This window comes from Macaca thibetana, chromosome 14 (assembly GCF_024542745.1).
Source record: "Macaca thibetana thibetana isolate TM-01 chromosome 14, ASM2454274v1, whole genome shotgun sequence".
NCBI classification, from domain to species: Eukaryota; Metazoa; Chordata; class Mammalia; order Primates; family Cercopithecidae; genus Macaca; species Macaca thibetana.
In genome coordinates this window covers 67323162-67341291 of record NC_065591.1, presented here as the reverse complement: position 1 = coordinate 67341291, position 18130 = coordinate 67323162, and the positions used below count along the sequence as shown (strand labels likewise).

At 45.3% G+C, this 18130-nt stretch overlaps 1 long non-coding RNA gene across 1 annotated transcript; it reads left to right on the top strand.

Moving 5' to 3' along the window:
* The first annotated feature begins 9229 nt into the window (after positions 1–9229).
* LOC126935302 (uncharacterized) lies at positions 9230–13963 on the top strand. Its single transcript, XR_007719209.1, has 3 exons — positions 9230–9384; positions 12834–13014; positions 13552–13963. It is a non-coding gene; the product is annotated as an uncharacterized LOC126935302 (long non-coding RNA).
* Positions 13964–18130: the final 4167 nt, after the last annotated feature.

The window sequence follows — 18130 nt, the reverse complement described above, 5'->3', positions numbered from 1 at the left end:
TAATCATTTGTACTTCTTTATGTACTCAGGATATTAACCCTTTGGGGTGGCATATATATTGTAAATCTCTTCTCCCAGTTTCCAGCTGGTCTTTTTTTTTTTTGAGACAGCGTCTCACTCTGTTGCGAGGCTAGAGAGAAGTGGTGCGATCCCGGCTCACTGCAGCCCCCAACTCCCAGGTTCAAGTGATTCTCCTGTCTCAGCCTCTCAAGTAGCTGGCCTTACAGGTACCCGCCACTATGCCCAGCTAATTTTTGAATTTTTAGTAGAGATGGAGTTTCACCGTGCTGCCCAGGCTGGTTTCCAACTCCTGACTTCAAGTGATTCACCCTCCTTGGCCTCCCAAAGTGCTGGGATTACAGGCATGAGCCACTGTGCCCAACCCTAGCTTGTCTTTTAAGATGTCCTTTGATGAACAAACATTTTAAATTTCAATATAGTCATATTTTCCAGTCTTTTATAAAATACACATTGTTTGGTCGGATTTAGGAAATCTTATCTTATACATTTCATTAAAAATTTTGAAGTTTTAGGTCAGCCCAGTGGCTCACATCTGTAATCCCAGCACTTTGGGAGGCTGAGGCAGGTGGATCACGAAGTCAGGAGATCGAGACCATCCTGGCTAACACAGTGAAACTCCGTCTCTACTAAAAATACAAAAAATTAGCCAGGCGTGGTGGCGGGCGCCTGTAGTCCCAGCTACTCGGGAGGCTGAGGCAGGAGAATGGCGTGAACCAGGAGGCGGAGCTTGCAGTGAGCCGAGATCGTGCTACTGCACTCCAGCCTGGACGACAGAGCGAGACTCTGTCTGAGAAAAAAAAAAAAAAAAAAAAAATCTGAAGTTTTGTTTTTTATATGTAAATCCTAATTCATCTGGATGTTTAGATAGCATGAGTTAGGTTCCAATCTTAGCTTTTGACATGTGGATAAGCATTTGTTTTCAATCTCTTTGTTGAACACTCCCTCCATTCCCCACGATATGTTATGCCACCCTAGTCATGTGAGACAGTTCTATGGATGCGTGATCTGTATCTGGGCTTTTATTCTCTCCTGTTAGTCCTCTTATCTATCTCTGCCAGCACCACACTGTTTTTAAGAGCCCTCAGTCAAATTAGAGTTCCAGTACCGGAGCAGCTAGCAACACTGCCCGAGCGGGGTGGAGGTTTACAGTATGTTTTCCACAGGATACTCCTTTTCCCTGGGGGACAGCCTAATGCCTAGTCGTCCAACCCACAACCAGGGAGTCCCTCACACAGGAAGCTTGCTTATAGTGGCAGATGCTCTGGATTCAGAAAAGGTTGTGTAAAAAAAGTTAAAAAGAAAAGGAAAATATATTGGCAGATGCCCTGGTGGTTCTTATCAGATCTGTGTCCAATTTGTGTCTGCCTGACCATTACTTGGACTCTAGGAGCCATCGAGGTAGTCTCTGGTTCTTCAGATAGAGGGTGCAAATTTAATACACCCCACAGTAAAAAATATGTTCACTAACTTATTACTTATGAATCCTGGACAGGGAGGGTGCCGTGAGTCAGGAAGGCAGTGCTCCATCCTGGGGTCATGAATGCAAAGTCAGGAAGAGAGAGAGAGAAAGAGAGAAACCCCACAACTAACGGTAGATATAAGGGAATGGGGTGTAAGTCACTTAAAGTTTGCAGGCAAATACCTGAATTGTCCCTTTAAAGGAATCAGTGGCAAAGCAGAAAGCCCATTGGGCTGGACTGGAGAGATGCCTCTAAGTTCCTAACTCTGGGCCCCTGTTTGAGACATTTGGGTGTGCCGGTCTATTTCTATGACTAGACAGCAACCTTTTCTGTGTGTTCCTGTTATAACTGACCCTGTGATGCCTGGGCATTTGACCTCGTGTTTGGTGACGAGTACTGTTTAAATGGTGGAGACATTGAAGGCTACTGGAGAAATGTGGGTCAGACATGGAGCAAGGCATTTGATGAGCATCACTGAACACACATAAGATGTGGAGGCACCACTGTGACCTGAAACCCCATTCACAGGCATCCACTCCACTGCGTGGGGCTGAGCCAAGTAAATAGAGCAACGCTTCATCTTGGGCGGAGTAGGAACGTTGTTGTAAACCCAGGTAAGGTTACACAATCCCTGTTATCTGTTGCGCCATTGCTTCTAGATTGGCTTTCCCCAGGCTAGAATTTTGTTGAGGTATAGAGCTGTGTGGCGGTGTACCTTTGAGCAGACAGCAAGGAGTATACCAAGATCAGGGGCTAAGCAGGCAGTCAGTACAGAAAGAAAAGCAAAAATACCCAGTGTCCATTTGTGTTTTAGCAGAGCCAGTCCATGGGCATTACTGGAGTGCAGGTTTAGTGCAAGGAGCAAAGCCATCTGTGGCACCAGGGGCAAAGCTATCTCCAGCATCAAGGTCTTGGGTTCAGGCGTGTCATCTGAGGCAATGTCACCTTCAGTGGTGAATTATAGGGCAAAGGTAATGTCATCTGAGATGTGGGACAGGTGTGTCCTTTTCATGGGACCTACTCGAGTTAATGTGGGCCTGAGCACTGGTCATAATTGGTTAAAACAGTGGTCTGCTGAAGGTTTTGGGCCTCTGGTTGTAACCAATGAAAGCAGCCAAGGCAGTAGGGATAAGACCAGCCATCAACAGAACAGTGTGTGGCTGCAGTTGACAAGGTTTATTTTGAGTGGAAGTTTGGGTTCAAATGGGTCCCCTATCAGAAAAGCAGCTGCCTGGTCTAGGGGACAATCTATGATGATGAGTCCCAGGAGAATATGCATCTTTAATCTGGCTCCTAACCCTTGAGGGATGGGGGCGAGATTGAAATTCATAAAAAATAGGTTAAGACCTGGTGTAAACTCAAGATCTTTAGTTTATTTATTGTATTGGAATTTGAAAAGAAGTTGTTTGAGGACATCATTAAAGCAACCATCGGGACCTATCAGGGACATGAAGGTTATATCGGATACCTCCTCTGGAAGCCCAGCATAGTGTATTCTAAGGAGTGAAATGTGTGCCTTCATAACTATTAGTAATGTCTCTAACTCTGAAAGAAACAAGCAGTGAACTAGCAAGGCCTTGCAACATGGAGTTATGTGATTTTGATTTATAATTTGGATGTCTGTGAAATAAGAGATTCCCAGGGTTTATTCTTTTTTTACCTTTACGGGAACAATTTTTAGGTAATGGCCCAATAATTAATAATGAATGTGAAGATGAGACCATTTGTTGGCCAGGACAGCCAGTGATAGGATGACTTGCTGAAGTTTGACCAAGTATGTTTTTTCTTGGGTCCTGTCCTTCATCATCCCAGCTAAGGGATGGAAAGTAACAGCTCTCCACTAAGCTGCATCACGTGTGATGGCTAATGATGCCGCCGTTCCCACAGTCCATGAACTCCCATTCCTGTTCATTCAGTTAATACCAAAGGGCTTCCCAGGTAGCCAAGTGGTCTGGGGAGGGGTGACCTCCTCCAGCACCCTGGCATCTGGCAAGGGACCAAGAGAATGAGGAGGCCACCCCCTCCTGCAGGTGGAATATCCCAGAGGGCCCAGGGTTGGCTCCATCCTGTCTTAGGGAGGCCTTGGTAGCCAAGCTGAGCTTGTGGAGGGATGTTCCAATAACTCAAAGCATAATGGGCAACTGGGTAGGGAGGGTCACAGGCTCAGGGTCTGTGACAGCCTCTATGTCCAAGACAGCTCATAGGTAGCCAGTCATTTGCTGTTTTAATGGTGTATAGCCTGAGGCCAAGAGGGACAATATCTTGCATCAGAAGCCCTGAAGCAACTAATGACCATCATAAGTGAATCAGAGACTCCAGGAGGTATTACAGGAGCTTACCAAAGGTTACAGTGAAGGAGTTTTTTGAGGTCACACACAGGAGTGCCTGTTGATTTTAATTTAGCAGTAAAATTTGTCAATGAGAAATGCGTTTGCCACCAGAGCCCAAAAGTATTAAGAAATATTGGGCTTAAATGTCTTAAATGTGTGTATCAAATGCATTTCCTTGGAGTGGGACGTCCTCAATGCAACGTCATATCTGTGCCCCTGGAGAAGGCAGTTGTCATTAAGATCTTGTCTGCAAAGATTGTGCGTGGTGACAAAGCTGTGGAGCTCCCCCATGGGTACCCTGGAAAGATGTATTGTGTCCCCTCAGCAGTGCAGGCAAACTGCAGCTGAGAGGCTGTTGGAACAGGCACTAAACAGACAAGGTTAGCCAAATATATAAGAGCAAAGTATTTATCACTTGTTGATTGAATAGAATCAGCAACTTAAATAATATTAAGGAGGCAGTGATGGATGGGACCAGGGTGTTAAGACTGTAGTCATCCATCATAAAGTGCCCTTATGTTTTAGGTGTCACATATGCCTTAGGAGAGGCAACCTATGGGTGTCACTGGAGTGGAGGTTTAGTGTAAGTTTCCAGGCCACATTGATATACATTACATATATAATATATATACATATAATACATATATGTTCCATGAATACATATAAATTCTTCTATATACATTATACATACATGATTGCATTATATATACATTATATAGTCATCTTAAATTGCAAAAAAATTTTTCTTGGAATATTGGAATTCACTGAATGCAACTCATTTTGAGGAAACACATATATGAATAAAAATGAAAGATTAAGAAAGAATGAATTAAATTCCTAGGTTATAAAATCTAGAAAAAGAACAACAAAGAAACTCAAAAGAAAGCCCAAGGAAGAAAGTAATAAATACAAACGCAGAAATTAATGACAGAGATGAGAAAACAAAGATATAATTAACAGATTACATTAAAAATGAAATACACAAACTACTAGCTAATGTTATCACAAAGAGACAAATCACATGTACAAAAAATAAAAAACGAGAATGAATGAAATGTTGAAACAAAAGAAATTTCTAAAAACCGTTAGAAACTAGAACTACTTTGTAAACTTCTATACAAACAAGTTGTAAACTAAACTGAACCAATAAAAGATAGAATACTTAAACAGGTTAATTACCATAGCAGACTCAGAGAAAGTTATCAAGGAATTATTCCACAAAAAAAGCACCTGGCACAGACGGTTTCACAGGTGAATTTCAGCAAATCTGGAAGGATTAGATAGCCCCAGTGCTCCGTAAATCAATTCAAAGGTCTTAAATTCAGGAACAATTTCTAATTTCTTTCTTATGTAGCAAGTATAACATTGATATTTATACTCAATTTTAAAAAGCAGAGCAAAAAAAAGTACACATTTATCAAATTATTTATGAGTATTGATGAAAAATATTTAAATAAAATGTTTAGAAATCTTATATTAGAAAATATTAGAAGATGGAATCCAACATCAAGTTACCATACACCATGAACAGGTAGGATTAAGGAAGCCATTAATATAATACAAAGGATTAGTCAATTTAAGGAGAAAATCATATTAGTATCTCCATAGATGCTGGAGAAGCTGTTGACAAAACTCAACACAGAGGGAAATTAATGGGTGTTTTCTCAATATAATAAAATATACATACCCTGTTCCTAGAGCTAGAGTTTTTTTTTTTTTTTTTTTTTTTTTTTTTTTTTTTTTTTTTTTTTTAGATGGAGTCTCGCTCTGTTGCCAGGCTGGAGGGCAGTGACGTGATCTCGGCTCACTGCAACCTCTGCCTCCTGGGTTCAAGCAATTCTCCTGCCTCAGCCTCCTGAGTAGCTGGGATTACAGGCATGTGCCACCATACCTGGCTAATTTTTATATTTTTAGTGGAGACAGGGTTTCACCATGTTGACCAGGTGTGTCTCAAACTCCTGCTAAAGTTAGAATTTGAATGGGGAAATACTAGAGGTGTTTCTGCTAAGTACAGGAAGAAACAAAGAGGCCCTCTACTATTCAATGTCGTGCTGGAGATATTAGGCAAAGCAGTCAGAGAAATCAATAAGAAACAAGAATTAGGGGGAAAGGAGTAAATTTATCCCTTGCAGATGATATGATTGCATACCTGGAAAGCCCTAGAGAATGAATGGTAAAATTAACCCAGATAATGGAAAATTCAGTGAAGTAGCAGGATATAAAATTAACATACAAAAATTAATAGCCTCAGTATACACAAGCAATGTCTAGTTAGAGAATATAATGAAGGAGAAAACTCTATATAGCAACAAAGAAGATGAACTACTTAGGAATAAACGTAATAAGAAATATGCAAAACCTATATAAGAAGAACTTTAAAACACTCCTGGAAGATGCTCAAGCAGAAGTGAAATAAACAAAAAGACATCACTTGTTCCTGTTTAGGATGTCTCATCTCATAAAAATATAAGTTCCTTCTTACTTAATTTGTAAATTTAATGCCATCCCAGTAAGAACACCAATAAACTTTTCCTTTGAGACAGAGTCTCACTCTGTCATCCAGGCTGGAGTGCAGTGGTGCGATCTTGGCTCACCGCAACCTCTGCCTCTCGGGTTCCAGCAATTCTCCTGCCTCAGTCTCCTGAGTAGCTGGGACTACAGGGGTGCGCAGCACCACACTCAGCTAATTTTTATATTTTTTAGTAAAGTCTGGGTTTCACCATATTGGCCAGGCTGGTCTCAAACTCCTGACCTCATGATCTGCCCGCCTCAGCCTCCCAAAGTGATGGGATTACAGGCCTGAGCCACTGTGTCCGGCCACCAATAAACTTTTTAATGGAACTAAACAAGTTGATACTGAGCATTATATGGAAAAATAGGTATGAAGGATTAGCCAGGAAAACATTAAAGACAGCATCTTCCATATGAGGCTCAGTATCAACTTGTCTGGTTCCACAAAAAAAAGTTTATTGGTGTTTTTGTTGGGGTTGCATTAAATGTACACATTAAATAAAGAGGAATTGACTTTTGTATATATTGATCTTGTGTCCTGGGACCTTGCCATTTTTACTTCTATTGGGAATAGGCCCCCCAAATCTGGCCATAAACTGGCCTCAAAACTGGCCATAAACAAAATCTCTGCAGCACTGTAACATGTTCATGATGGCCATGACAAAGGTTATGGGTTTACGGCAATGAAAGCAAGGAACACCTGGCCCACCCAGGGCGCCGCTTAAAGGCATTCTTAAACCACAAACAATAGCGTGAGCGATCTGTGATTTAAGGACATGCTCCTGCTACAGATATCTAACCAGACCCATCCCTTTATTTGGCCCATCCCCTTGTTTCCCTAAGGAATACTGTTAGTTAATCTATAATCTATAGAAACAATGCTTATCACTGGCTTGCTGTTAACAAATACGTGGGTAAATCTCTGTTCCAGGCTGTCAGCTCTGAAGGCCGTGAGACCCCTGATTTCCCACTCTACACCTGTATGTTTCTATGTGTGTGTCTTTAATTCCTCTAGCGCTGCTGGGTTAGGGTCTCCCCCACCGAGCTGGTCTCGCAACTTCTTGTTTTGTTTTTTTTTTTTTTTTTTTTGAGACGGAGTCTCGCTCTGTCGCCCAGGCTGGAGTGCAGTGGCCGGATCTCAGCTCACTGCAAGCTCCGCCTCCCGGGTTCACGCCATTCTCCTGCCTCAGCCTCCCGAGTAGCTGGGACTACAGGCGCCCGCCACCTCGCCCGGCTAGTTATTTGTATTTTTTAGTAGAGACGGGGTTTCACCGTGTTAGCCAGGATGGTCTCGATCTCCTGACCTCGTGATCCGCCCGTCTCAGCCTCCCAAAGTGCTGGGATTACAGGCTTGAGCCACCGCGCCCGGCCGTTGGTCTCGCAACTTCTTAGTTTCAGGAGACTTTTTGCAGATTCTTTGGGTTTGTTTTGTTTTGTTTTGTTTTGTTTTGTTTTGTTTTTAACATAGACAGTGATGTCACCTGTGAGTAAAGACAGTTTTATTTCTACCTTCCCAATCTGTATAGTTTTTATTTCTTTTTATATGTTTTATTGCACTAGATGGTAAGAGATGACATCCTCGCCTGGTTCCCAAGCTTAAGGGGAAAGGATCCAGTTTCTCACCATTAAGCATGATGTTAACTACAGATTATTTGTAGACCTCCTGGCAAGACCTTCTGGTTTGGCATATAGCAGAGAATGTATTGAATGAATGAATGCATGCATGAATGAATGAATGGATGAATGGATGAATGAAAGTATCTGGAACATAAAGCGGTGGGGGAGTGGGAGAAGACAAGCATGGAACTAAAAACTAGGAATTAAATTAGGCCCAGTTTTTATTTTCTATTATTATTTTTTTAATTTAAAAGTAAACTTTAATGTCGAAAATGCAAACTTGGGGAGGGTAGAAAGATCATACAGAAGTCATTTCCTGTGAAGGGGAAGATTGGGAGAGATTAAGGGATATAGTCCTGGGTGACCAGGAAGAGAAGCAAGAGTCCACCCCTCAACATGTTGGGTTCAGGGGAACCTGGAGGGTTGCACAGCGGCTGGGCAGAGGCGCTCCTCACTAGGCCCAGTTTTTAAAGGTCTTGAATGTCTCAGAGCTCTCATCCAACAGGCTGAATCATCTAACAAGAAATAACCAAATGAACCTGAGACCAAAGCTGATGGGTGCCATACAGAGGACCCCATTAGCCACTGGGTGCTGGGTGCCCACCTCTGCTGGCAAGGCCTGGCCTGCCCTGGTGGCCTCTTGCCCTTAGCAAAGAATGAAGAGGACCTTTTCTTTTTGACAGTTTGGCCCTAAGGGTCCACGATTTCTGTATGTGCCACTGGCTTTAGGCCGGGCACAGAAGAATGACAGGTCCCTGTTCTGCTTCTCATTCCCTAGGTGACCTTGAGGAAGCACAGACCCTCTTCGGGCTGGTTTCCACATCCTTAGACTAGGGATGGGAGAGAATTAAAGGGGAAAGAACTAGCATTAAGGGCCTACTGTGAGTTGTTCTTTATATTAATACTTCTTAAAGAGCTAGCATTTTTGAGTGTCTACTGTTAAGTAGGCAACCTATGTGTATTATTTCATTTAATTCTCAAAGCAGCCTTCTCAGGTGGGTGCTGTTGGAATCACTAGCTGGCACGTATACCAACTGACATGTCATGTACCTCTCACAACAACCCTCCAACATAGGTGTTAGTCCCACCAGGCTCTGGGAAGTGAAGCCGCGTATCTAAGGTCTCGCAGTTAACAGGCGGCCGAATTTAGGTTCTGTTTGGGCCTTTTTACCCCAACGCTTGCTTTCCCTTCATCATACTCTCCCTCCACGATTATGACTGTTCTCCTTTATTGCCCAGCCCATGAAATCCTCAGGCTCCAGGACCCCATGTCCTCAATGTGAGAGACAGAGCCTCGCGCAGCGCAGGTGGGAGAGACGTTTGGATGAAGGATCCAGCAGTAGGAGGGGAATGAGAGGGAGGAGAGGAGGAAGAGTTGAGGCAGGCAAGCGCCCGCGGTGAGGAACTGCTCCCTCTGGTGGTCATTCTGAGAAGCTGCGGACAAGGTGGAGTTGGTGCCCAGCGTGGGGCAGGCTTGGGCTCAGGAGAAGCCTGGCAAGGGCCCGAGCTATGAGGGGATCACCCACCGAGGTAGTTAAAGGCTCTAGTTCTGCTGCCTTTGGCTGGAGGAGAGTTAAGTCTGTCCCTATCCAGGACTTGTCAGGATGGAGAATTCTGAGCTTTGCTCGGACTCCATCAGCTGTTGAGCCCCCGTCCCTGGTCAGGCATGCCTTGGAGTGTGTCCAATGAGGAGTTATTGTCTCATTTGACGGAGGAGGAAACAAACTCAGAGGTATTAAATCGCTCCAGCTCACCACAGTAAAGACCCCTTTTTTATCTGCTTTTTGTTTGTTTGTTTGTTTTAATAAGACTGTTTTGAACCCAACTAGTTCCTGGCCCTCTTCTCTCTTTATTTGCCCTCTCTCCTCGGGTGATCTTGCTCGTGACATGGTTTTAAAACCCATCTGCGCACAATGCCTCCCAAGTTTAGATCTCCACCACTCACCCTCCTCTGGGCTCCAGACTGTCAACTGGGTATCTTCACTTGGGTAGCTCCGAGGCACCTCAAATCCAACATGTTCAGGGGCAGACTCTTGCTTCTCTTCCTGGTCACCCAGGACTATATCCCTTAATCTCTCCCAGTCTTCCCCTTCACAGGAAATGACATCATCCTCCAGCCAATTACTCAAGGCAGAAACCCAGGAAACATTCTAGATTCCTCCCTCACCTACACCTTCATCTTCAAACCATGAACAGGTCCTGTTGCTTCTAGTTCCAAAATATATCTTGAACGCATCCACTTCTTCCCATCCGTTTTCCTTCTCCAAGTCATCCTCACCTGCAGGGACTATTGCAATAGCCTTCATGCTAATGTTTCTACCTCTCTTTTTTTTTTTTTTTTTTTTTTTTTGAGACAGGGTCTTGCTCTGTCACCCAGGCTGGAGTACAGTGGCTCCATCTCGGCTCACTGCAACCTCCACCTTCCAGGTTCAAGTGATTCTCTTGCCTCAGCCTCCTGAGTAGCTGGGACTACAGGTGTGGGCCATCATACATGACTAATTATTTGTCTTTTTGGTAGAGACGGGTTTTCACCATGTTGGCTAGCCTGGTCTCAAGCTCTTGACCTCAAATGATCCTTCTGTCTCAGCCTCCCAAAGTGCTGGGATTACAGGCCTGAGCCACCGCACCCAGCCTCCTACCTCTCTTATTGATTTATTCATTCAACAAATCATTGATGAGCACATGCTGCTTACCAGGAACTGTCCTGGACAGTGTGGAAACAGCAGATGCAAGATTGCCCTCTGGCCTCTCCCAGTCTATTCTCCAAACAATGGGCTCGTTACTATTCTCTGTGAGTGTGTGTTTTAATTATGCAGTTTCTCTGCTCAACACCTATATGATGACTTTCAACTCTTCACTGTGGCCCAAAGTGCCTGGGTGATCTGGTATTTCCAGCAGCTTCTCCCTCCAAGCCTCTCCTCTCCTCCATCCATGTTCACTGGGCTTTAACCACATTGCCTTCTTTTCATCCTTCTGATTCCTCAACTAGGCCACATTCCTTGCCAGCCACCTGAGGGCCTTTGCTCATGCTGTTCCTTTGGCCTGAAGCTTCCTTTCCTCTCATTCTATGTGCTGCCAACTCCTCCTTCAGGTCTTGGTTTTTTGTTTTGTTTTGAGACGGGGTCTCACTCTGTCACTCAGCTACAGTGCAATGGCACGATCTCAGCTCACTGCAACCTCTGCCTCCCGGGTTCAAGCAATTCTCCTGCCTCAGCTTTCCGAGTAGCTGGGACTACAGGTGCATGCCACTACACCCAGCTAAATTTTTTTGTTGTTGTTGTTTTATTTTTAGTAAAGACGGGGTTTCACCATGTTGGCCAGGCTAGTCTTGAACTCTTGACTGCTGGTGATCCACCCACCTCGGCCTCCCAAAGTTCTAGGATTACAGGCATGGGCCACCCCACCCAGCCCAGGTCTTGTTTTAAATGACACCTTCTCTGAACACCCTCTTTCCTCTCTTTGCACCCTATTTCCTCCACAGCCCTTATCTATTACGGTAGATGGTAAACTCCTTTAGGGCAGGAAACAGGATTATGTAATTCACTAATCTGTCCTCACACCTCAGGTGTGCTTGTTGAATAAAGGAACTCAGAACTAAGTCTGTCTCTTCCCACTATAACCCTTCTGAGAGCTGAAGCTGAGGTTTCTTTTCTTCTGGCGGAACACCCATGCAGTAGCCTGGCCTACGCAGCACTGCTCAAGCTGTGTTCTGTGAAACGTTGTTATCTCGGTGAATGAAATTTAGAATGAAATTTAGAGCTTCACAGTATCCAGCATGGGATTAGACTCTGAGAAGTCCTGCTGTAGGGAGCCCATTTAGCTCGGTTCAACCCAGACATTCCCAGCCTTGTTTTTCTAACTACTGGGATACAATTTAATGGGAAACTAGACAATCCCAAAGCTCAGGAGCTATGGCCATTCTGTCCAGGAATTGCTAGAGAGTCAGCCTTGAGGCCGGGCACGGTGGCTCACACCTGTAATCTTAGCACTGTTGGAGGCCGAGGCGGTGAATTACGAGGTCAGGAGTTCAAGACCAGCTTGGCCAATATGGCGAAACCCTGTCTCTACTAAAAAATACAAAAATTAGCCGGGCGTGGTGGTGTGTGCGTATAATCTCAGCTACCTGGGAGGCTGAGGCAGGAGAATCATTTGAACCTAGGAGGGTGGAGGTTGCAGTGAGCCGAGATCGCACCACTGCACTCCAGCCTAGGCGACAGAGCGAGACTCCATCTCAAAAAGAAAAGAGAGAGTAAGCCTGGAGTGGCAGTGAAGCCTGAGCCTTGGGTTAGACAGGGTCCTGGATTGAATGTGGCTCTCCATGCCCTGGTGATGATGACTGTGCTGGTGCCCATGGTCAGCTGAATAAAGCCCCCAAAGACGTTCGTGTTTGAATCCCCAGGACCTGGGAATGAAGCTTTGTATGGCAGGAGAGATTTTGCAGGTGTGGCTACATGAAAGAGTTTGAAATTATCATGGATTCGCCTGCAGGAGCTGGATGTGCCCAGTGTAATCACACCATCCTTATAAGAGGGATGCAGAGGGTCAGGGTCACAGGAGAAGGTCCTCACCAATCTGATGTATGATGAACATGGAAGAAGGGGCCTCAGCCAAGGAATATGGCAGCCCCTAGAGACTAAAAGAGGCAAGAAAACAGAGGCTCCTCTCAGAGCCTCCAGAAGGAACCAGGCTTGCTGATACCTTGACCCTAACTAGCCCTGTGAAACTCTTTCAGACTTCCGACCTCCAGACCTTCAGAGAATCAATGTGAATTGTTTCAGGCCACTTGGTTTGTGACTATTTGTTGTGCCTGCCGTGGGAAGTGAAGATAGCACCTCACAGGGGCTCATGATGTCTTGGTTCTAAAGTTTGTCTTTTCTTTCACTCTCTTCAACAGCCATGACCAATCGTCTGTGCTCCTCTCTCTGTGCCTAACATTGTCACCTCCCATATGCACCACCAGCCCACCTTTTAAGAAAGAATTCAAACTTCACTTCCTGGCCAGGCTGATCTCGAACTCCTGACCTGAAACCACACTTCCTTCATAAGGCTTGCTGTGACCCCACCACACCCACCAGGTAAAAGTAGAAACCCACAGTACTCAAAGTGGGGAACCCTTCCCACCCCATATTCGAGCCTTATTCCCCACCAGACTGAATATCCAGGGAGGTTTGTGGATGATGTAAATGGAAGGTGTAGAAGGTGAAGGCCCAGGGTGGAAAGGGCTCTGCCTCTGGGCCTCCAATGAATCAGGCCTGTGCTCTGTCTGACCTGGAGAGTGTCCTCATCTGTGCTCTCACCTTGGGTCCGCCTTGTGAAGCCAACATGCCACTTTGCCTCCTGGACCATTTCCCCTGGATGTCTCACAAGCCCTTCAGGCCTACCATACCCCAAACTGACATTAGCATATACCAAACACGTGCCCCTCCTCATTCCCTGGTTCCTGTGGGCACCACCGCCTGCCCCTACCCCAACCCAGGACTCTGACATCATCCAAGCCTCTTCCTTCTCCTTCACCTCACACTCTCTGTTCTTTACAAAGTCCCATTATTTCCGCCTCAGACACATCTCTCAAATCCATCTTCTTTTCTGTGTCTCCACTATCTGTGCTGCAGGCCAGACCACCATCACCTCTCACTGGACCCTGCTCCGGCCACCTCCCTGATCTTTCTGCCTCTGGGCTCGCTCCATGCAGCCCCTTCTCCACACAGGAGCAGCCAGAGGCAGTTTCTGGAGCCCACAGCTGAATGCGTTGTTCTCCTTGCTCAGGCAGAGAAGAGGACAGATGGGGCTTTGGTCTCCTGTGTGTAGCCAGAGGGACTGCCTTGCCCGTCACCATCTCCAGTAGTTCCTGACACCACAGCTGCTGATGGCAAATGCCCCCAGCCCCAGCCATGCCCCAGCCCCCTGCATTGAGAGACCCAGCTCACCCAGAGGGCAGCTACAGCCTCCTTCATCCACAGCCGCTGCTGTGACTCAGAGGGACCTTGTCCTGGAAGGCCAGTGGAGCCCTTCTGAGGCCTTCACAGGCCCAGTGTCCATCCTGGTCATGACATGGGTAATAACACAGCTCTTGCATTAAATACTATTTATTGCAGCAGCAGTTTTTTTTAAGTTTGTTGTAATTTGGAATTTTGTGAAGAGTAAATTATTCATTTTGTTTTTTAACTTGAATGTATGTATTATACCTAAGTAAGAACTGATCTGGGCTACGCTTGACTAGTTGGTATAATACCACATCTGTAGACATTTAATTAAACATGTATTAATTTTAATGATGTTGTTTTCTGCTCACATGTTAGCATCAATATTTTTTTAATGAGGGCTTGAATATTTGTGTAAGTTCTTGAAAAATGTATGGGCCCAAAGCCATGAAGCTATTTTTTTTTCTTTTTTTGAGACGGAGTCTTGCTCTGTCACCCAGGCTGGAGTGCAGTGGCCGGATCTCAGCTCACTGCAAGCTCCGCCTCCTGGGTTCACGCCATTCTCCTGCCTCAGCCTCCCGAGTAGCTGGGACTACAGGCGCCCGCCACCTCGCCCAGCTAGTTTTTTTTTTTTTTTTTTTTGTATTTTTTAGTAGAGACGGGGTTTCACCGTGTTAGCCAGGATGGTCTCAATCTCCTGACCATCGTGATCCACCTGTCTCGGCCTCCCAAAGTGCTGGGATTACAGGCTTGAGCCACTGCGCCCGGCCACCATGAAGCTATTAAAGGTCCCTGGGTCTCTGCAAAGAGGCCAGGCCTCCCACAGAACTTAGGGCTGAGTCACACCAGGGCTGGGTGGCTGGGGTGGGAGAGTGGCAGGCTCCTCACATCCATGGGTATCCAGGCCACACCTGCTGTGTCACAGAGGGCCTGGGAATGAGAAAAAGAGGGAAAGAGGTTTGAGCTTGGGGATGCCTCTCCAGTGGGATCCAGGACAGCCTGAGCACCCAAACCCCCTCTGGTATACTTCCGCTGTCCTCTCCTGCCAGCCCTGATACCACCCCCTCTCCCTGCGCTACTGATGCTGGCTCAGACCCAGCTCTCTTGAAGCTTGGCTTCTCCAAGAATTTATGGCTCTGAGCTAAGTGGAGAGAGATCAGAGCCACTGGCTCTCTCATATCTCAGTCTTATTTTCAATATTCCATTTCCCCAGCACTCCAACATCACAGTGCTTTGGGAAATGAATGGAGGCTATGGGGTCGGAAAAGCCTGGATTCATATGCTGGTTCAATATGAATGAGTTCCATGATTTGGGATAAGTCTCTTCCCCTGTCTGAGCCTTGGTTTCCTCATCTGCAAAATGAAATACCAACTCGTGGGTGATAGGATCAAATATGAAACCACTAGCACCACGCTTGGTAGTCTGTGTAGGCACTTGATAAAGAGGAGTTTCCTCCCTCATCATTTTTGGCCCACAGTCTCATCAGACACATCTGATGAGATATGTCCCTGCTTCCTTTCCTTTTTCAAGAGTCCTTGCTACCAGGGTACCTGGAATGCCTATGTGAGGTACCTTATGCCAGGGTACCTATGTGAGAAAGGGCTGGGAAGTCTGTTTGCTTTATAGCTGATGCGTGCCAGGCACAGTGCTGGATGCCTTAAGCAGGTAGTATTATCACTCTTCACCTGCCTGACGAATGTGTTGCTCTATTCCTAATAGGCTCCGCTCCCTCACTCCTACCCCCAGTACCTCCAGTGTGCCACCACTCTGCAGAGGTGCAGAAGGCAGAATGTGGATCCTATTGGCCAAGTTCCAAGCCACAGTCCTGCAAATACATCAAAATCAAAATTGATTCTAACTAAAAACTACTTCCCCGGACCATTGCATTTGACCCTACTATTTTACTATTTAAGTCCAGGGGGAAGGCATATTTTTTTAAATAGAAAAAATATATAATCACTTAATTTCAGCACTCATCATGAAAGATTTGAGTCAGCAAATCAGTGTAATGGATTGCAGCTAATGCATTTTCCTTCCAGAAAGTGGATGGATGGTATCCAGTTTCCATTCAAACTGCAGTCACCCTGCAAATGATGGAGGCACAGACTTGGCTCACTCTTCTCTCCACCAAAACTTACTGTGGTGTTCTCACATCCACATCTCCAGAAATCCCAGGGTTGAATATACTGCTCAACAAGCAGGGACTAGGGGCTCTAAAGTGCCTCCCAGTCACCACCCTCATGATCATTATCATCACCACCACCGCCATCAGCAGCATCCCCACCATCCATCCGTCATCTCTGAGCACCTCCTGTGCATCAAGCAGGACCCAGCCCCATAACGTTGCTATGAGGTTTGTACTGTTATCTCTGTTTTCCAGAGAAGATGACCAAGGCTCAGAGAGAATATATCATTTATCCAAAGTTACCGAGCTGGTGAGAAACAGGGCTAAGACTCACCACATGGTCACTCTGACTCTAAAGCCCAGGTTTTTCCTACTGTAAGATAATTTCTGGCTGGGCACAGTAGCTCACGTCTGTAATCCTAGCACTTTGGGAGGCTAAAGCAGGCGGATCACAAGGTCAGGAGTTCTCAAACTGACCAACATGGTGAAACCCTGTCTCTACTAAAAATACAAAAATTAGCCAGGTGTGGTGGCATGCACCTGTAATCCCAGCTACTCAGGAGGCTGAGGCAGGAGAATCGCTTGAACCTGGGAGACAGGGGTTGCAGTGAACTGAGATTGCATCACTGCACTCCATCCTGGGCAACAGAGAGAGACTCTGTGTCAAAAAAAAAAAAAAAAAAAAATAATTGCTCTTCTGTTTTTCCTTTTATCATCACGATCTACTTCTTCCTTTGCTCGTCAGCCCTTGTCAGTTTCTCCTGTCCAATGCTGCCTAATTTCTGGCATGCCTTCAAGATTAAGTCTTCTGTTTTCACGTACATGTTTTCAACTATGATCTGTGTGATGTGCTTGTGGCTCCCCCATAGCTCTACTTACTATAATCTGTTTAAATTTGCATCTACTACTCCCCTCCCATTCCCTCCAGATGTATAGTCTTTGATGGCCAATACTGTCTATTGGTCACTGCATCCCTGATGTCCAAGGCTTGGCTCATGATTTACTCAAAAGTTTATGAGATGAATCAGTGAACAAATGCATGGATAGGTGGATGAAAAGACAGATGCATTGATGGAAAAGTGGAGGAGTGAATAAGACATTAATTGGTGGTTAGGGATTGCTCTAAAATCTACATTCCTAACCCTCTTCATTTCCCTCCATCCCTATATCTCCAAATGTCTATCAGAAGCTTCCACTTGGCTCCTTTGCTGTCATCTGAAACTAAACCTGTACAAACATGAACCCCACCCTAGCTGATTCCTGCTTACCTATTTTCTGCCAATGGTACAGTAATGTTATTCCTCCCAGTGCCCTCCTGCATGTGTTCTTTGATTCATTCATTCAGTCAACGTTTTTAGTTTGTTTTTCTTTTTCTTTTCTTTTTTTGCTATCTGCTATGTGCCAAACACAGTTCTGGGGAATAAAAAACGAGTAAGTAAGACAGGCAAGATCCTGGGGGATTTCCCCCAAAGGATTTTGCCGTCAACAATGGGGTGGAAAGTGGGATATCGAACAATAAGCAAGTAAAAAATTAACAAGATAATTATAGAGCATAATGAGTGATACATTAAGGAAAGAGGGTGATGAAAGAGAACAGATCTCATACCAGATAAGAAGGCTAAGCAGGGCTCATTTGAAAACTGATATGAAGCAAGACCTGAAGGAGAGAATACGCCAGTCAAGTAAAGAGCTGAAAGAAGAGCATTCCAGGCAGAAGAACCAGCAAGTTCAAAGGTCCCTGGGCTGGTAAAAGCCTGATGTGTTTCAGGACCAGAAAGGCAGCTGTGTGACTGGAGGGCAGTGAACAGTGGGAGACTACAGGGGAGGAGGTTTTTCATAGACCTGTGCAAGGTTATGCAGGGCCTTGAAGGCCCTAGGAAGTAGTACAGATTTTATTCTAGGAGGAGTGGGAAGCTACTGAAGAGTCTTAAAATGGGAATGACATGATCCTTCTGGCAAGTAGGCAACAAGCTACTCCCCAAAAGCCCCAGGTGCAGATGATTCATAGGTGAGTTATGTGAAGGCAGTAGCAAAGAGATAACTCCAATTCCATTTGCGCTGTTACACAGCACAGAGAAGGTAAGCATCCACATGCTTTTTATGAAGTCATCATGGCTAGGCATGGTGGCTCACGCCTGTAATCG